Source organism: Apium graveolens, chromosome 3, assembly GCF_009905375.1.
Source record: "Apium graveolens cultivar Ventura chromosome 3, ASM990537v1, whole genome shotgun sequence".
In the NCBI taxonomy this organism is placed as follows: domain Eukaryota; kingdom Viridiplantae; phylum Streptophyta; class Magnoliopsida; order Apiales; family Apiaceae; genus Apium; species Apium graveolens.
In genome coordinates this window covers 140,292,079-140,308,207 of record NC_133649.1, presented here as the reverse complement: position 1 = coordinate 140,308,207, position 16,129 = coordinate 140,292,079, and the positions used below count along the sequence as shown (strand labels likewise).

General features: G+C 38.2%; 1 non-coding gene across 1 annotated transcript; it reads left to right on the top strand.

Moving 5' to 3' along the window:
* Positions 1-11,196: 11,196 nt before the first annotated feature.
* LOC141715476 (small nucleolar RNA R71) lies at positions 11,197-11,303 on the top strand. The gene has a single exon (XR_012572238.1). It is a non-coding gene; the product is annotated as a small nucleolar RNA R71 (small nucleolar RNA).
* The last annotated feature ends 4,826 nt before the right edge of the window (positions 11,304-16,129 follow it).

Below are 16,129 nucleotides of genomic sequence, written 5' to 3'. Positions count from 1 at the left end.
TGGAGGTTTGCAAGTCGTTTGGTTAGGTGCACAAGTGGAATCACAAAATCTGTCCAGCAGGGGACAGTTTTGTTGCAACTTAGAAATAGGAAGTATTGACCATGTCATGGGTAGGACCCTCATTAGGCCCTGTTGGGCCTTAGTTAGAGGGAATGTCAGAGAAGTTTTTCCAGCCATAGTTCATAAAATATGAGTTAGAACCATGTGTCACAAGTTAGTTCAATTCAGGACGTTTTCTGCCCAGAAAACAGGAGAACCTTGAACTTTAAGCTTAGGCCCAAGGAGGCCCAAGCTAGGCCCTTGAGCCACATGAAGTTTGGGAGATGCCTTATGGTCAGAAGAGTCTAGTGTAAAAGTTTTGGAGGAAAACTTGTAATTTAAGGGTGTCTAATGCACTCAAGAAACCATAGATGTCATTCTGAAATTTACTCCAGTGAGCACTTTCACTTATCACATAGTTTTAGAACACTTAGGAGTGAGATCTAGGTTGACCACTATGGTTGTAAGATAGTATAAAGTCACTAGAGCAAAGGGCCCAAGTGAGGGTCAATAGTTTTTGGATAGTTTAGTAAAGGCACATCGAGTTAGGAAGCCAAAATTTGGAGACTTTGTCTAGTATAGCGACCAAGTGACTTAAGTTGTGATTCGAGATCATCCAAGCCTAGTGTTGCATTATGGTGTGTGTGATATTATTTGGTATTAAAATATGATATGTGAGTATATGTGGCTATGTGTACGCTTATATTTATAAGGTGAATATAAATCGCGTGCATATAGGCCTAAGTGCCATTTGTGTTGTAAATAGGTTAAGTTGGTGAGATTATATTACAATGAGGATTATTATTATTTATGTAGGATCTCGAGACATGGGTAAACTTGCCATAAAGGTCGAGTAAAGCTTCCAGTTGCTCCTACCATCCAGACCAGACCAGCCTTTCTCAAGGCAAGTGATTCAAGCTGTCTTTCGTATTCACTACAAATAGTTCATATATATTGATGCGATTATCCTGAGTCATTTTGATATATTTGAACCAAGCGTATCTTAAGTTTATCTTTGAATTATATAGAAATGTTATGAACCCTCAAGTACGTATTGCAAGTAGATCAAAAGTCTTATCATGATAGTATATCAAAGTAATTGGAATGCCATGATAAAATAAAGAGTTGTTATAATACTTGATTGATCCTTTTGATTAACATACTAATGATTCATAAAGTATTGATATCTCACCCTGATGCTTGAACCCCTATAGAACTTTACCTTGATACCTAAAAGCCAGATATTCATTAAAGTTGTCCATAATTGATTGATACCCCTCTTTATTACCTTAAAGTTTGGCAATCCTGTTATACCTTGAGCTAAAGATCATTTCTTCATACCTTAACACCCTTGGTATTCTTGAAGCTTATCTTCTTGATGTTCCAGCACTTGTACCTTGTCAAAAACCATTGCTTTAAGCCTAGTTTGGCATTACTCATTCATAATATTCAATAGCCTTGCTAAATTTCCTTGTCCAAGTTTTTGTATATGGAAACCTTTCAGCTACCCTAATGTAGTAAAGTATAGTGGATCATGGCCCTGAGATTTATTATCGTATTTCCAATGTTTCAAGTTGATCTATAATCCCTTGATAAAAATGTTTACTGTTTAAAGAGATTTTGTTATAAATCGGCATCAGTTTTTGAAATGATTAAAATGTGGATTTTCAGTCCCAAAGGGGGATAAATGTTTTCTTTGAATAGTGGATCTGGACTGAGACGCGAGTCATTTCCACACTTATATTGTAGGCTTAAAAGTTGCCTAGGGATCCCATTAATGTTCCAGAACCCAGCGAGGTTCGGGATTACTTCACGGCTGATCACCGGCTGTAATTCGTAGCGTCATAAAATGATTTTGATTAAGATATGATTTTGAAAATGTTTTGATACAAGCAAATGATGCCATCACCCAAAGTTTTATCTCTTGACATTATTGGTTATGTCTTCACATTGTCATTCTTTAATATATATCTCAATTTATGCTTTGTACCGTATTGTTTAGCACTTGTTGAGCATTTGGCTCACTCTTTGCTTTACCCTGATATTACAGCTAGCAGCTATGGTTAGATTCAAGCAGACAGCACGTAAGACCTGTGACGCTGATGCGTATGTTCGAGCTCAGGTAGAATAAGAGATAGTTTTGTGTGAGGATTCAATATTAAAATCAGTTATAATAGATGGTAGTGTTGGCTGTTCCAAACCCTAAACTGTAAGATCTTGGATTTCGTTATGTTTACTTTCTTCTAAATATTGTAATAGTTATATTTATTTTGTTTGTTAAGTTGGGGGTGTGACAGGTTTTGGTATCAGAGCTACGGTTTAGAGTCCCTGGACAGCCCAAATAGGTTATAGGATTTATGTATAGGCTATAGATAATATGCGAGAGAGTAGGTTAAGTAAATTTATTATTAATACTCCTCTTATTGGTTTGTCAGCAAAGGGCACATTCCTCGGCACCTTCTGAGTCGGACGATATTATTGCTTTCTCCGTGTATGCTGAGTTGAGGCGCGGGTTGACATGCTTCAGGGCAAGTACGACCGACTGAAGAACGTGTACCCGGACAGCCGAAACTATGAAGGGAAGCCCAAGGAGCAGATGACTGCGAGACTTGAGACCTTGGCTCAGTATGTCAACACTAAGCTTGAGGAGATGCCAGCGCACTGGGACCGCACCAGCCAGTATGTCATCCGGATGGTGGCAGATGAGCTCCAGAGCATTGTGAAGACGCTTCGAGAGGAGAAGACTACCAAGCCCCGTTCTGATAAAGTGGAGCCTTAGTTCTTTCCATTATTTACCTTTTCATGTTGTCGTACTATCAGACTTCGTAGAATTCCCAGTTGTTTCCTTTAAATAAACATGTTATTCCTAGAATCAGACTTTGTCCTAATCCTATGTATTGTGGCCTTTAAATTTCAAATATTATGCACTGTCTTTCCATTTGCTCTCAATTGTTATTCTACGCCTTCATATGTATAACCATATATGTTTAATTTGAAAACTTGACCTCATATATAAATAAGAATGCCATGCGATACCCTCGAATTATTTCATCATTCGTATCTGTTTTGACATAACTCTTATTTCAGGATCATGCCACCCAAAAAGAAGAACCCAACAACCACAACTACCACAGATCCAAATATTCTTCGATTACTGGAAACTTTGCAACAACAAAGCAATGTTATAGCTCAACAACAACTAACTCTTCAACAACGAATTGAAAACCAAGATAACCATGAACCACACCAACCACCCGAGCCACCAGTACCACCTCGACAAATTGTCACTCTCAAGGCTTTTCAGAATGTGAATCCACCTGCATTTCATGATACCACTGATCCAGTAATAGATAACACATGGATTAAGGAAATGGAAAGAGCTTTTGAGTTGGTACAGTTAGGAGACGATCAGAAGACGCCATATGCTACTTACTTCTTGAAGGGCGAAGTCATATATTGGTGGGAATCAATAAAAGCTATGGAAGCAACTCAGCAGGTTTCTTGGGAGAGATTTAAGAAGTTATTTCTGGAAAAGTATTACCCTAAGTACATGCAGAATCAGATGGAGCTTAAATTTCTTGAGTTGAAGCAAGGGAACATGACTGTACTGGAGTATGAGAAGAAGTTCACTGAGTTGTCAAGGTTTGTGACAAAGTATACCAGCACTGAGGAAGAAAAAGTGAAGAAATTTCAGCAAGGATTGGAGCCTTGGATCAGAGATAGAGTGGCTATTTTTGAGCTTGATACTTATGCGGGAGTAGTACAGAAAGCTGCTCTGATTGAGAATAATGGGATGCAGTCAAGGAAGGAAAGGGATAACAAGAAGAGAAATGTTCCATTTTATGGAGAAAAGTATGAAGCCGGAAATTCACAAGATCGGAATGTAAAGAGGATTGGATTCCATAAGGGCGGAAATTTTAAAAAGAAAGGGAATTTGGGCAAAAGGCAAGAATCGAAGGGGAACAACCAGGCAAGCCAAGGAAAAGTTGGAGAAAACAGGTTCCAGAGACCGGAATGCAAGCACTGTGGAAGAAGGCACCCCAGAGTGTGTAATAAACTGAACATGACATGCTATAGGTGTAACCAGAAGGGACATTTGGCAAATGAGTGTAAGATGCCGAAGCCAGGAGTTACATGTTACAAATGTGGAAAGACTGGACACATAGCAAGGGAGTGCAAGACAACCGGACCAGTCAAAGCTCTAATGAATGTGGCAAGTACCAGTGCAAGCGTGCCAGCCGAGGTATTGGCATTACCTCCACCACCTACAACAACTCCGCAAGCAACAGCAAGGACATTCGATCTGAAAATGAAGGACGTTGTTCAGAACTCAGAGGTGATAGCAGGTACACTTTTACTCAATAATGTTAAAGCTAAAGTATTGATTGACTCGGGAGCAACAAGATCTTTCATATCAGAAACTTTTGTTGATAAACTACAATGTGATAAAACGATTATGAGCAAGGTAGTAATTGTGGTAATTGCGAACTAAGAGAAGATTCATGTGAGTCAATTCTGTCCAAAGTGTGAGATTGATATTTCGGGGTATAAGTTTTCAGCCGACTTGATACTCTTCAAGTTGGGAGAGTTTGATATAATTTTAGGTATGGATTGGTTAGGGAAGAATAACGCCCAGATTAATTGTAAGACCAAGAAAGTGTATTTAAAGACAAAGAGTGGAGAGAAGGTAGTATTTAAGGGGCAGAGGCAAGATCACTTGTTTCTTACAATCGTTTAGGCTAAGAAGCTACTTAGAAAAGGTTGTGAATCGTTCCTAGCTTATGTAGTGGATTCAGATGAACTACCGGGCTTACCCCCAGATCGACAAATCGAGTTCGAGATCAACCGTGCTCCAGGCACGGAACCAGTTTCAAAGGCCCCATATAGAATGGCACCAGCAGAAATGAAAGAGTTGGCGAACCAGCTACAAGAATTGTTGGATAAGGGAGTGCCACAAGTTTGGCATTACTCTTTCATAATATTCAATAGCCTTGCTAAATTTCCTTGTCCAAGTTCTTGTATATAGAAACCTTTCAGTTACCCTAATAGAGTAAAGTCTAGTAGATCATGGCCTTGAGATTTTGTGACATATTTCTAATATTTCAAAGTTGATCTATAATCCCTTGATAAAAATGTATACTGTTTAAGAGATTTTATTATCAATCGGCATCGGTTTTTGAAATGATTAAAATATGGATTTTTTTTAATCCCAAAGGGGGATAAATGTTTTCTTTGAATAGTGGATCTGGACTGAGACGCGAGTCCTTTCCACACTTATATTGTAGGCTTAAAAGTTGCCTAGGGATCTCATTAATGTTTTACAACCCAGCGAGGTTCGGGATTACTTCGCGGCTGATCACCGTCTGTAATCCGTAGCGTCATAAAATGATTTTGATTAAGATATGATTTTGAAAATGTTTTGATACAAGCGAATGATGCCATCACCCAAAGTTTTATCTCTTGACATTATTGGTTATGTCTTCACATTGTCATTCTTTAATATATATCTCAATTTATGCTTTGTACCGTATTGTTTAGCACTTGTTGAGTATTTGGCTCACTCCTTGCTTTACCCTGATATTACAGCTAGCAGCTATGGTTAAATTCAAGCAGACAGCACGTAAGACCTGTGACGCTGATGCGTATGTTCGAGCTCAGGTAGAATAAGAGATAGTTTTGTGTGAGGATTCGATATTAAAATCAGTTGTAATAGATGGTAGTGTTGGGCTGTTCCAAACCCTAAACTGTAAGATCTTGGATTTGGTTATGTTTACTTTCTTCTAAATATTGTAATAGTTATATTTATTTTGTTTGTTAAGTTGGGGGTGTGACAGCCGATGTCTAAGGACCGATGTCGTATCTACTATTTCTAGTAGTGGATATGCACACCTTTAGATTCCAATATATTTTTAACGGGAACATTTTTATAATAGAATCTCTATAGAAAGGTTTTAACCTTATGAGGAACATTTATTCGCCAAAGTTTACTCCAGCCACTGCATTGCACAACAGATGTGTTACCCGTATTGTTGTCACACCAAAACTGATAACCCAATTTAACATTGTAATGACCATTCGATGATCTAGTCCATTCCATACGGTCCTCAACCATTCCATGAGGGATACGAGGACCATCACTAATAAAAAAGAAATTTTGAACCTTTGCTTCATCCGAGTTTTTAGAACCAGGCAGGATGAACTTAGAAATAGGAATATTAGAAACTCCATAATTCACAGTTTGATCAATATAGAAGCCATTCTTTTTTCTAAGCCAAGGGTCCTTGACTTGATTTATGTGCATTTCATCACCTAAAACCCATCTGAAGCCCCCATATAGAGCATCTTTTGCAGTCATTAAGCCAACCTAAATAAAGCTTGCTCAGGTCTATATAGTTGCCTGCAACAAATGAGTATTGAAAAAATACCGAGCTTTATATATGTGAGACACCGGTGATTGAGATTCCCATATAAATTTCCACCTCACAGTTTGCCGTATTCCCATAGTAATGCTTCAGATGCTGTCCATTTACCTTGAAGGACTGGCCCGGATCATTCTCAAAAATTTCCACCGTTCCATATAGAAACACAGTTTTGATAACAAACGACCCTGACCATTTTGACTTCAACTTTCAAGGAAATAGACGGAGACGAGACTTAAACAAAAGAACTTGTTGCCCCGACACAAATGATTTGAGCACTAGACCCCTATCGTGCCACCTCTTGACTTTCTCCTTGGATATTTTATTGTTCTTATACGCTTAAAGTCGAAACTCATCAAGTTCATTCAATTGAAGCATCCTTTTCTTACCAGTTGCATCCATATCAATGTTCAATTTCTTTAAAGCCCAATATGCTTTGTGCTCTAACTCCACAGGAAAATGACATCCTTTACCATAAACCAGCTGAAATGGTGACATGCCTAGCGGAGTCTTGAATGCTATTTGATACACCCAAATAGCTTCATCCAGCTTCAAAGACCAATCCTTCCTTGATGGACATACAACTTTCTCCAGAATTCGCTTGATCTCTCTATTAGATACCTCAGCTTGACCATTAGTCTGAGGATGGTAGGCTGTAGCAATGCGATGATTCACATTATATCTTTGCATCATAGTAGTGAACTTGCGATTGCAGAAGTGCGATCCCTCGTCACTGATTATGACTCTTGAAGTCCCAAATCTTGTGAATATCTGCTTGTGAAGAAATTTTAGCACTACCTTCGCATCATTCGTCTGCAAAGCTTTAACTTCCACCCATTTCGAGACATAATCAACCACCAACAAGATATGTTGATTATTTCAAGATCAGACAAATGGCCCCATGGAGTCAATTCCCCAAACATCGAAGACCTCAACCTCGAGAAGCACATTAAGAGGCATCTCATCCCTCTTGGATATATTACCAACACACTGACAGCGATCATACTTCAAAACGAATTGATGCATATCCTTAAACAATGTAGGCCAGAAGAATCCTTCTTGAAGGATACGAGCTGCTGTGTTTTCTCCACCATAGTGGTCTCCATAAACAGTCGAATGACAGTCTCGCAAGATACCCTCCGTCACGCTGTACGGAATAAATCTCCTGATGATTTGGTCAGCTCCTTGCCAAAATAAAAATGGCTCATCCCACATGTACCACTTCACTTCATAAATAAACTTCTTCCTTTGAGCAGAAGACAAGTCTGAGGCATGATGTTGCTCACAAGGTAGTTCATAATGTCTGTGAACTACAGTTCTTCTTCTTGCACCCCAAACAAATGCTCATCGGGAAAAGACTCATTTATCAAGGTCTTGTCATGTGAAGCTGTACTTGGATCTTCTAACCGAGAGAGATGATCAGCAACTTGATTCTCAGTACCCTTCCTATCCTTGATATCCAACTCAAACTCCTGAAGTAAAAGAACCCATCGAATCAATCTAGGCTTTGAGTCCTTCTTCGAGACAAGATAGCGGATTGCAGCGTGATCTGTGAAAACTGTCACCTTCGTCCCAAGCAAATAAGATCGAAACTTCTCAAAGCCGTAGATAATGGCTAAGAGTTCCTTCTCAGTAGTAGTATAGTTCAGTTGAGCACCATTGAGGGTCTTACTAGAATATTAGACCACATGAAATAGATTGTTCTTCCTTTGCCTAATAACTGCGCCAACTGCATAGTCACTTGCATCACACATCATTTCAAAAGGCTCATTCCAACCAGGTGCAGTTATGACTGGTGTCGTGATTAAACTCTTCTTTAAGCTCTCAAAAGAAGCTAGACACTCATCATCAAACTTGAAAGGGACATCTTTCTCTAATAGATTGCAAAACGGTTTAGAGATTATAGAGAAGTCCTTGATGAACCACCAATAAAAACCCGCATGTCTAAGAAAACTGTGGATTCCCTTAATAGGATTTGGTGGAGGAAGATTTTCAATGACCCCCACATTGGTTTTGTCCACCTCAAGACCTTTACTAAAGACCTTGTGCCCAAGAATGATACCCTGTTGCACCATAAACTGACATTTCTCCCAGTTGAGAACCAGATTGGTCTCAACACACCTTTTAAGAACTGTGCCAAGATTTTGCAAGTACTCGTCGAAAGAATCTCCGAACACAGAAAAATCGTCCATGAACACCTCCACATTCTGCCCAATCTTGTCAGAGAAGATAGCCATCATGCATCTTTGAAATGTAGTAGGTGCACCACACAACCCAAAAGAAACTCTTATGAAGGAAAAAGTACCAAACGGACAAGTGAAGGTAGTCTTTTCCTGATCTTCCGGAGCGATGCAAATCTGATCATAACCCGAATAGCCATCCAGAAGACAATAGTATTTATGCCCGTCCAACTTTTCAAGCATCTGATCAATAAAGGGAAGAGGGAAGTGATCCTTCCTCATTGCTTTGTTCAGCTTCCTGTAATCCATGCAAACTCTCCACCCCATGACTGTTCGAGTATGAATGAGCTCATTCTTTTGATTAGCAACCACGGTGATGCCTCCTTTCTTCGGCACACACTGAACTGAGCTTACCCAAGAACTATCAGAATTATGATAGATAATCCATGCGTCTAGCCACTTGAGAATTTCCTTTTTCATGACCTCCTTCAAGATCGGATTTAGCCTTTTTTGTTGCTTAACAGTCGGCTTACTTCCTTCCTCTAGCAGAATTTTATGCATGCAATAAGAAGGGCTGATTTTCTTGATATCTGCTATAGTCCATCCAATTGTCGATTCGAACTCTCTGAGAATTCTCAAGAGCTTCTCCTCGTTACTACCTGAAATGTTAGATGCAATAATAACAAGCAAAGTAGATGCATCACCTTAAAAAGCATACCTCAAGTGTTCAGGAAAAGGTTTAAACTCGAGTGTAGGAGTTTCCTCAATAGATGGCTTGAGACGCCCCTCAGCATTTTTAAGTTCTGACATTCCAAGAAATTCAAAAGGCATATCCAGCCTTTGCTTCTAAGGAGAAGCATTCAAATTTTGTAACTGCTCATCACCTTCATCATCTTCACTATTTAAATTTCCCATCAAGGTCTTCTCTAAGGCATCAGACCTTAGCATTTGATCAAGTTATGAAGTAACCACATAATCAACCAATTCCACTTTTAAGCACTCCTCATTATCAGTAGGGAATTTCATGGCATTGAAAACATTAAAAGTCACATCATGATCCAGTACTCACATAATGAGCTCACCCTTCTACACATCAATCAAGGTTCAGCCAGTAGCCAAGAATGGTCTTCCCAAAATTATAGGAATCTTTTTATCCTCCTCAAAATTAAGAATTACAAATTCAGCAGGAAAGATGAGTTTGTACACCTTGACCAAAACATCCTCTACAATGCCTCGTGGATATGTAATAGAACAATCGACCAACTACAAGGACATATATGTACACTTTGGATCAGGTAAATCCAACTTCTTGAAGACAGACAAAAGCATCAGATTGATGCTAGCTCCCAAATCATATAAACACTTGTCGAATGACAAGTTTCTGATGGTGCAAGGAATAGTGAAGCTTCTAGTATCTTTAAGCTTTGGAGTCAACTTCTGTTGCAGCACATCACTGCATTCCTCCGTGAGAAAAACGGTCTCTTAGTCATCAAGCTTCACTCTCTAATAGAGAATACCTTTCATAAACTTCGCATAGCTAGGCATCTGTTCAAGAGTTTCAGCTAAAGGTATGTTGATATGAAGTTTCTTGAACACCTCCAGAAACTTATCAAACTGCTTATCCAACTTTTGCTTTTGCAGCCTCTTAGGAAAAGGAGGGGGAGGATTGACCTATTTCTCCTCTGTATTACCCTCAAGAGGAGTGTGTTCCATAGTTTTCTTCCTTGATTCCACTTCTGCACATCTTCTTCAGCCACAACTTTAGATTCTGAAATTTGAGATTTTTCGGGGCTTACAACCTTCCCAGACCTCAATGTAATTGCCTTTACCTGTTCTTTTGCTTCCTTCTTTCCTGGAACTTCTGTGTCACTAGGGAGTGTTCCAGGTTGTTGATTCAATAAGGCATTGGCGATCTGCCCAATTTAATTCTCTAAGGTATTAGTAGAAACTGCTTGGCTCTTGCACATGAGCCTCAACTCCTCCAATTCAGATTTTTCATTAGATTGTTGAAGTTGGAGTTATTGTATTGGTGCATATTTCAGTGGTTGAAAACCAGGAGGGTTGAATTGTTTTGCTGCATATTGCTGATAAGGCTGTTGTACCGCATTCTGTTGCTCTAGCTGAAGTTAGGATGATTACGGTTGTTGGGATGATAAGTGGCTGAAACAGGTTGTTGCGACCTATGAAAGTTGCTCACGAACTGAGCTGATTCACTAGAAATAGCACATTGCTCTGTCTCATGCGCACCAGCACAAAGCTCACAAACACTAGTGATCTGATTAACTCCATAATTAGCCAAAGAATCCACCTCCATCGTTAAAGCTTTAAGCTGAGCAGCTATAGTAGGAGCTACATCCACCTCCAGAATTCCTGCTACCTTTTCTTGAGGTAGTCTCTGAGAAGGGTTTTGGTATTCATTAGCAGCCATCAGTTCAATTAACTCATAAGCTTCATCATAGCTCTTAGCCCATAAGGCTCCACCTGATGCTGCATCAAGTATGGTTCTATATTGTGCTCCGAAGCCATTATAAAAGTAGTTGATAATCATCCAGTCAGGCATCCCATGATGAGGACACCTTCTAAGCATATCCTTATAACGATCCCAAGCTTGACATAAAGACTCTTCTGATTGCTGCGCCAAATGAGTAAGAGTGTTTCTGATTGCAACTGTCTTTCCAATAGGGAAGAATTTAGTAAGAAACTTTTGAGCAAGATCTTCCCAAGTAGTAATAGAGCCTGATGGTAGAGAATGCAACCAACACTTAGCTTTATCCCTCAGAGAGAATGAGAAAAGCCTCAGCTTAACAGCATCTTCAGAAACATGATTGAATTTGAAAGTGTCACAGATCTCGATGAAATCTCTAATATGCTTGTTGGGATATTCCGTTGAACCCCCAAACTGGACTGAGTTCTGCACCATCTGAATCGTGCTAACCTTGATTTCAAAATTATTAGCCGCAATGGCTGGTCTGACAATGCTAGACTAACTAATATCGATCTTCGGTTGAGAGTAATCCATCAAAGCCTTCAGATTCGCTGTTGGTTCTCCCATTGTAATAACAACTTCTTCTTCAACTTTCTCCTCAAAAAAAACTTCTTCAACTACTTTCTCCGCTTTATCCATAGTTCTCTTGCGAGATCGAGAACGCATTAGCATAAACGCTCTCTAGAGTACCTGAAATAGCAACAAGCAAACAAGTAAAATATCCGAGTCAGTAAACTTTAACGACCACTGATGTCAAGCACATAAACTAAAAATTAACACTGAGTTCCCAGCAGCGGCGCCAAAAACTTGTTAGGACGAAAACATGTGCTAAAATTACGAGCAAGTATATGCGTTTGCAAGTAATATAGAATTATTTCTAGTTCGTTCCCACAGAGACTGATTTAGGTTAAGTTTAATTTATGCACTTATGCAACAATGATATGACTATCGTTCAATGCTAAGACAAATAACAAATTGGTTTTGATTAAAATAAGAGATTATATTAAATAGCATTAACTAAAAGAATTGAGGTTGAATTACTTATATGAGACAAATATGAGATTCTAACTTTATTACTACTTCATTCAAAGTCATTGTTCTTAATCTTAGCATGCAATGGTGATGACAACTAATCAGATAACACGAAACTAGTAAACACCAACTTTCGTTGTACGAATACCCTACTACCAGACATCCACAAAAGAGATAGAAGCTGGATAGACACCAATTATGTTGAGACCCTATATGTCTATAGAATTTGACAACATAAAGGTTTAATGCACAACTTATCTATCTTGATTACATAGGGCAAGTAAGATGGTTAAATTTACCTATGAATCATGCATAAGAAATACATGAACCTATGCTAGCATGGCAAGTTCTAAACCTCTATATTCACTGTTGCTTCAATAGAGATTAACACGCTATCTTATAAGTTTGCAACACTCATAAGATGAATAAGCACAACCAATACTAGGATATCATAAAATCATCACACACTAAGATATCGAAACAAATTAACTATTGAAATCCATAAGTAAATCCGTTAGAACCCCACGATAACGATTAGTTCATAACCGAACTCATCATCACCGTGGGTTCCGATGAAAGCATGGTATAATAAACTAAGTCTTTATAAACTAAATAAATAATCAAATTACATTAACAAGAGTATTAGGTTCAACAAAACAAGAAAACAAGCATCCAAGATTACAACTTTAGCAAAGAATCACAAGTAAAACAAGTTCTTCTTCTCCTTCGTTGTATTGTGCTTCTAGGTCTTCTCTCTGTTATCTCCTTGCTCTCTGTTATGAAAAACATCTTGTTTGATATATTTGATAATGTTATGGCTAATATGATTTATGTTTAGTTTTCAGATCTTACTTAAACAGGATAAATCAGTACTTCCTGAAAGTCAGGACTTAAGGATATCAGTACTTATATTATCAAGAGATAATCATCAGAAGATGGATATCAGAACTTAAGTACTGAAGGACGTTCTGATAAGGAAAGCAGCTGGTTAAAGGATAGAAGATTGAGACAAACATAAGAAGAGATATGCATGAAGAAGGAATTCATGAAAAATAGAATACTTGGAAGAAAAGATATCTGATTGATATATTTTAGGAAGCAGAATTATATTTCATATCAATTAGCGATTATCTTGTAAATGTGTAGTATATAAACACAGACATAGGGTTTACACAATAAGTGTTATCACAATCGAGAAGATTATTTATTGTAACCTAGCAGCTCTCGTGATATTTGTTCATCACTGAGAGAGAACAGTTCCATACTGTAACAGAGTTTATTGTTTCAATAAAGTTTGTTTTCTGTTACTTGAGTTATTAAAGTTCGATTTGATTGTACTATACATTGTATTCACCCCCTCTACAGTGTGTGTGACCTAACAAGTGGTATCAGAGCCTATCTGTTAACGCACAAACAGTTTAAGATCCAAACACAATCATGTCTGAAACAGAAACTCCAACTAAGCCCACCAAAACTGAAGAACCTCCAAAGACACAAATTCAAAGCCGATATGAGACTATCAAAGTTCCCATATTGAGACCATCTGAATATGGCATATGGAAGGTGAGGATGACCATGTTCGTGGAAGCTACAGATCCAGAATATCTTGATAGAATCAAGGAAGGGCCTCACAAACCAACCAAGCTCGCTGTTACAGTTGCAAGTGAAGCATCAAAGACTGTACCAAAGGAGAAGAGTGATTACACTGCTGAAGATATCGCATCAATTGCTAAGGATGCTAAGGTACGACACTTACTGCATAGTGCCATTGATAATATAATGTCAAACAGGGTAATAAACTGCAAGACTGCAAAGGAGATATGGGATGCCCTGGAAACAAGATGTCAGGGAACTGATACGATTAAGAAGAACAGGAAGACAATACTCACTCAAGAGTATGAACACTTTGACTCAAAGGCTAATGAGTCATTGACTGATTTATATGATAGATTTGTCAAACTCTTGAATGATTTGTCACTGGTTAATAAGGAGTATGATCTTGAAGATTCAAAACTTAAATTCCTGTTAGCTCTTCCTGAATGCTGGGATCTGAAGGCAACAACAATAAGAGACAACTATAATCTTGATGAAACAACTCTTGATGAAATTTATGGAATGCTCAAGACTCATGAACTTGAGATGGAACAAAGAAGCAAGAGGAAAGGAGGAAAGTCAAGGACAGTTGCTCTTAAGGCGAAAGAAGAATCCCCCAAAGCAGCTACCTCAAGGAAAGACAAGGGTAAAGCTCTTTTCACAAAGTCTGATACTGAGTCATCAAGTTCTGAAAGTGATGAAGACTCAGAATCTGAAAGCCTGCCTGAGACGGATGCTGATGAAGAGATGATGAAGCTGTGTGCTCTTATGGTGAAAGGGATCACAAAGATTGTATACAGGAAGTTCACGAAGGGAAAGAAGTTTTCGAGGAAAGGCACAAGTTCTGATAAGAAGAATTTCAGAAAATCTGAGAGCAGAGGAGGAAAGTCTGACAGAGGAGATTATACAAATGTCAAATGCTATAACTGTGGTGAGAAAGGCCACATATGTCCTGATTGCAAGAAAGTGAAGAGTGACAAAGGCAAGGCACTTGTCATAAAGAAGAAAAGCTTGACAGATACCTCAGATTCTGAAAGTGAGGAGAATTATGCCTTGATGGCAAATGCTGATAAAGCAAGTGCTGAAAGCAGTTCTGAAGCTGCTGAATCAAAGGTACCTCAAACTACTTATGCTTTTCATACTGATGATATTAATGAGTTGAGAAAATATCTTAAAACCATGTTTATAAGTTATAGAGATCAAACTTTAACATGTGAAAGATTAACTTCTAAAAACCTGGCTTTTAAGAAAAGAAATGATTTCTTAGAAAAGGAGTTAGTTATGTTCCATCAAACTTAGAAAGATAGAGATGATGTTTTTTATGTTAGGGATGAAGTGCTAAAAATGAATGAATCTCTACAAGCTGAGTTAGAAAAGGAAAGAGAGGTTATCAGGACTTGGACTAACTCTGGCAGAACAACTCAGAATCTGTTAAGTAGTGAAAACTGGAAAGAGGGCTTAGGTTATGGAGAGGATAAGAATGATAAAGGAACTGTAGATATTAAGCCTGTAGTTGTTAAACAAAAGCCAAAGATAAAACCTGTTAAGTTTGTAGCTGTAAAGTCTGAAAATTAGAAATCAGAAGTTAAAAAGGAAGTAACTTCTGACAAACTAAAACAGGAAAAGACAACTGAAGTAAACATAGGCTTAATGACAAAGAAACAGCTTAAGCATAAGCTGAAAGATGTTAAGAATGCAAACAAGGTAAAATCACCTAGGAAAAATAGGAATGGAAAGGAAGGTGTGAATAAAAGCAATGATTATAAGCCTGTTTCTGAAGCTCCTAGGAAAACGTGTCATAACTGTGGAAGTTCTAACCATCTGGCTTCTTTTTGCAGGAAGAATAAGAACATAAACTCCTTACCTTCAAAGTCAGGAGTTAAGAGTCAGTCTGTTAGATATAAGCCAAAAAATCCTTGTTTTCATTGTGGTAGTTTATGGCATTCCATTTATACTTGTAAGGAATATCATAGTTTGTACTATGATTATTATCAAATAAAACCTTCTTTAAAGAAAGTTTCCATTGTTCCTTCTAGTCTAAGTTCTGGTTGAAAGTCTGATAGTGTAAATTCTGATAAGAAAAATGTTAACATAAACTCTGATGCTAAATCCGCTGCAAATGTTAATAGACTTAATAAGGCCAAAGGATCCAAGCATGTCTGGGTCCTTAAAACTAATCATTAGTGGTCTTTGTGATTGCAGGGCAACAGGAAAAACATCCTAGTTCTAGACAGTGGATGTTCAGGACATATGACTGGAAATAAAGCCCTGCTATCAGACTTTGTGGAGAAAGCTGGCCCAAGTGTTTCTTATGGAGATGGCAACATTGGAAAAACATTGGGATATGGAAAAATCAATATTGGGAATGTCATCATTAAAGA